Source organism: Oratosquilla oratoria, chromosome 29, assembly GCF_046742065.1.
Source record: "Oratosquilla oratoria isolate Oo_2021 chromosome 29, ASM4674206v1, whole genome shotgun sequence".
In the NCBI taxonomy this organism is placed as follows: Eukaryota; Metazoa; Arthropoda; class Malacostraca; order Stomatopoda; family Squillidae; genus Oratosquilla; species Oratosquilla oratoria.
The window spans coordinates 51,673,769-51,678,012 of NC_134805.1; the positions used below are offsets into that span (position 1 = coordinate 51,673,769).

General features: G+C 39.7%; 1 protein-coding gene across 3 annotated transcripts in view; it reads right to left on the minus strand.

Moving 5' to 3' along the window:
• LOC143040767 (solute carrier organic anion transporter family member 74D-like) overlaps nucleotides 1–4,011 on the minus strand; it is a 291,921-nt gene extending 287,910 nt beyond the window's left edge. For all 3 annotated transcript variants that reach the window (XM_076212181.1, XM_076212182.1, XM_076212180.1), the window contains exon 1: nucleotides 3,809–4,011. The gene's annotated coding sequence lies outside the window, so the exon portion shown is untranslated. The remainder of the gene's footprint in view (nucleotides 1–3,808) is intronic.
• Nucleotides 4,012–4,244: the final 233 nt, after the last annotated feature.

Genomic DNA, 4,244 nt, shown 5'->3' on the forward strand with positions numbered 1-4,244 from the left:
GGAGGAATGGGCGGGGGGGTGGGGGTGGGGTAGTATACGTGAGTAAATTTTGACGCAGCCCGAAGGGATTTCTCCCCGTCCTCTCCTTATATGCAACGGGGGACGGAGAGGGGGGGGGGGTCGCCGATTAAATGAAGCGGCCTTGCTGTGGATGTGCTGTGTCTTGCGACACTGCTTCTGACCCAGGGCGGTGGGCAGGGTGCAGGGATGACCCGTCATCCAGGAGGTGCTCAGATGAGAGGGAGGGTGGGAGGGGTGTGGAATGTATTTAGGGATGAAATGGGTGGGAGTGTTTTTATGCCTTTCCCTTTTTGGCTACCTCCCTTGGAAGGGGGAAAAAGCCTTGGTATATGTATGTATGTACATTTAAAATGACCATAGCTTAAATTCATATTTTTGTCAAACGTGCCTGAAGATGTAATATACGAAAGTACTTACTGTCTACAAGTTTCCTTTCTCCCGTGGTTATTTTGCATTTTTGTATCACGGTGATGTGATTGCTTGCATGTATATATATATATATATATATATATATATATATATATATATATATATATATTAAATATATATATATATATGGGGTATTGGGTGCATGTTATTGTGGCAAAATAGCATGAAGCTGATATTTTAGTGTCTATATGGTGCGCCCCTACAGACCAGAAACACACATCATTTTGCCTGTGATAGAGGAAGTGTCTGTTCAATGGGAAATTATGAAACTTTTATAATAATACGACTGTCCCCCCATTATTATGGCCCACCACCCCTTGTTACAGGCCTGTACCATTTCTATAAATATTCATTTCGTTTTCTCGCCTAACAATGTGGTGGGGGAAGAGACTACTGTCACCAAGTCTTCCTACTTGAGTCGTATGAGGCAACAAAAAACAGGACGGCTACCTGTAGCCCCTAAGGGAACATTCCTAAAAAATAAAAAAATAAAAAAAATAATAAAAAATCCAACCAGTACCCTAAGGTTTGGGTCTTTTCATGTGCGTGGATGTGGTACAGATGAGAGTAAAAGGGAAGAGATAGGCAATATGTTTATGAGAAGAACGATGGATGCGTTGGCACTGAGTGAAACTAAGTTGAAAGGGATAGGCGAGTGTGAGCTTGGGAGTGTAGTTGGGAGATTCTCAGGAGTGAAGAGAAGACGAGGGAGAAAAGGGGTGGCTATACTAATAAGTGAAGAGATAGGTAAGCGTGTAGTGGAGTGGAAGGAAGTTTCTTCAAAGTTAATGTGGATGAAGGTGAAGCTGGGAAGGGAGATGTGGGTTTTTGTAAGTGCTTATGGGCCTGGTAGTGAGAAGAGTGTGGAGGAAAGAGAGGCTTTTTGGATGGATTCAAACGAGTGCATAGAGGGATTAGGGAGAAATGTCAATGTAGTTGTATTGGGAGACCTTAATGCTAGGGTAGGAAATGAACCAATAGACGGAGTGATTGGGAAGTATGGAGTTCCAGGAAAAAATCGTAGTAAAGAGTTGATGGTGGAGATGTGTCTCGAAATAGAATTAATGATAGCAAATACAGTATTTAGGAAGAAAGTCAAGCATAAGTACACATGGGAGAGAGTGGTGGATGGAAGGGTGTCAGATAGAGCGTTTATGGACTATATAGTGGTGGTAATCAGGAGTATAGTAGGAAGAGTTAATGATGTATAAGTTCTAAGGGGAGAGAGTGGGGGAATATTAGATAATTTTTTTGGTGGGAGGTAAATTGAGAGTGGAGGATAGGTGGAGAAAGAGGAAAAGGGCAGAAGGTAGAGAGGTACTTAGAGTGAACTGCTTAAATGAGAAAGAAAAGGAGAATGATTATAAGAAGAAGCTGAGAGAGGAGTGGGAGGGAGTGAAGGATAAAGTAGAATTAAGAGTGGAGGGGGAATGGGGATGGTTCAAGGAGGGAGTCATAAGATGTGCAAAGATGGTGTGTGGAACTAGGAGAATGGGATAAAATAGAAGGAAGAGTAGTGAGTGATGGGATGAAGAAGCAAAGAAGGGTGTAGAAGAGAAGAAGCAAGCTTTCATATATTGGTTACAAATTTGGACGAAGGAATCTTATGGGAGGTACAAAGTAAAGAGAAGAGAAATAAAGTATAAGATAAAGGAGACAAAGGGGAGAGCAGATGTGAAATGTGGTATGAGTATGACAGAAAATTTTGAAAGTAATGAAAAGATGTTTTGGAAAGAAATAGAGAGAGGAAGAGGAGGCGAATCAAGTAGAGAAGAAAAGGTAAAAGGTGCAGATGGAAAGATGATAATCGAAGAGAATGCAGTAAGAGGAAGGTGGGCAGAGTATTTTAGGGAGTTGCTAAATGTAAAGGAGGATAGGGAGGGAAAGGTTGTTGTAGTGAGGAGCGCTAAGAAAATGACAGTGATGAGTGAGGAAAATGGAGGAGAAATAAGGAAAGATGGGATGAAGGCAGCTGTTAAGATGATGAGAGTAGGTTAAGTACATGGGTTGGATGGATGCCATGCAGAATGTCTGAAAAAAGGAGGTACAATGATGGTGGACTGGATGGTGAGTTATTTAATGTTTGTTTAAGAGGGGGTAGAGTGCCGGAGGACTGGAGGAGTGCCTGTATAGTTCCACTTTACAAGGGAAAAGGTTACAAGTGTTTTTTGTCGCCTCATACGACTCAAGTGGGAAGAATTGGTGGCAGCATTCTTTTCCCCCACCATAGGGTTAGGCGAAAATGGGAAATGAATATTCAGAGAAATGGTACAGGACAGTAACAAGGGGTGGGGAGGACAGCATAACGGAGGGACAGTCGCATTATAATGTGTCATCGCTTCTCTATGAACAGAGGATTTCTTTATCACAGACAAAATGATGTGTGACTCTGGTACGTAGGGGCTCCTCATATAGACCCTAAAGTATCAGCTGCATGCTACTTTACCACAATAACATGCAGCCAATACCCCAGACCGAGGGGGGACGAATATACAAAATTATATATAAAACATTCAATTGTAATTTGAATGTTATTTTTTCCCATAGTAACAACACATTTGTTATAAGAAAATAATGAAAGATTAAGTTTCTTAGCATTGACTGTATAATACCCCCAGACGTGGGGGGGGGGTATATACAAGATGATATATAAACCATGCAATTGTAATTTATTTCATAGTAACAACACATTGGTTATAAGAAAACAGTGAGAGATTAAGTTTCTTAGCTTAGCATTGACTGTATAAACGATGAAAGGACCACATTGAAATATTTTTTGTATAAATGGCTGAATATTCTTTACCGAAGAGATTGTCAGTAACTGACCTATGCAAGATTGTACAGCATTGACTCTATGCCCAGCATCACTTTTTCATTCTATCTCAGAAAGCGTAGCTAAAGAGAGCACACGCATAAAACTAATGCATCACACATACACATTCTAAAAGACCTTCCCCCCCTTATCACGGGGATAGCCTTAAACATATGTAAAAAGTAAAACTGGCTATGATGATGATGACTGTTAATTGGTATTCACAAAATCAACTTTAGTTTTTCTTTTGGTTAGATTTTGCTCTGTTTTGCTACCAGTATGTTACTTGTTACTTGTATTTGAAATATAAATGTATATATATATATATATATACATATATATATATGTATGTATATATATGTACATATAAATACATATATATATATATATATATATATATATGTATGTATATATATATATATATATATATATATTTATATTTATAAATATATATATAATATTGTCAGTTGCTAGCCTGCTATAAAAATCTATGCTAACGAGCAGCATATCACCAGACTCTCCGAAACAACATTTACATAAACTTACCGTTCTTGTATCGAGGCTACGACTGCAAGATGTACAATACTTGAAAGCTTAGGATGACGCCTACTACACCCTAAGCCACCCCATAAGCAACTAAGGGTCCTTTACACAAGGACATGATGTCGTGAGAGAAATCTCCAGCTTGCTCTATGTTTTCAGTATATCAACCGTATCTCTTCACGATGAGATAACAACTCAGTGTCATCGAGTTCCCCCAACTTCCTATCAAGGGTTTAGTCAGACAATATGCGCAGGCTGGAGTCGGTCGGAAATGTAGGATTCCTCACACGTGATCTGGGCAAGAGTGGTACCATCTTGTGGATATTCCTTTACCGGATTTTTTATCTGTATATGTATGTTTGTTTGTGTATGTGTGTGTGTGTGTGTGTGTGTGTGTGTGTGTGTGTGTGTGTGTGTGTGTGTGTGTGTGTGTGTGTGT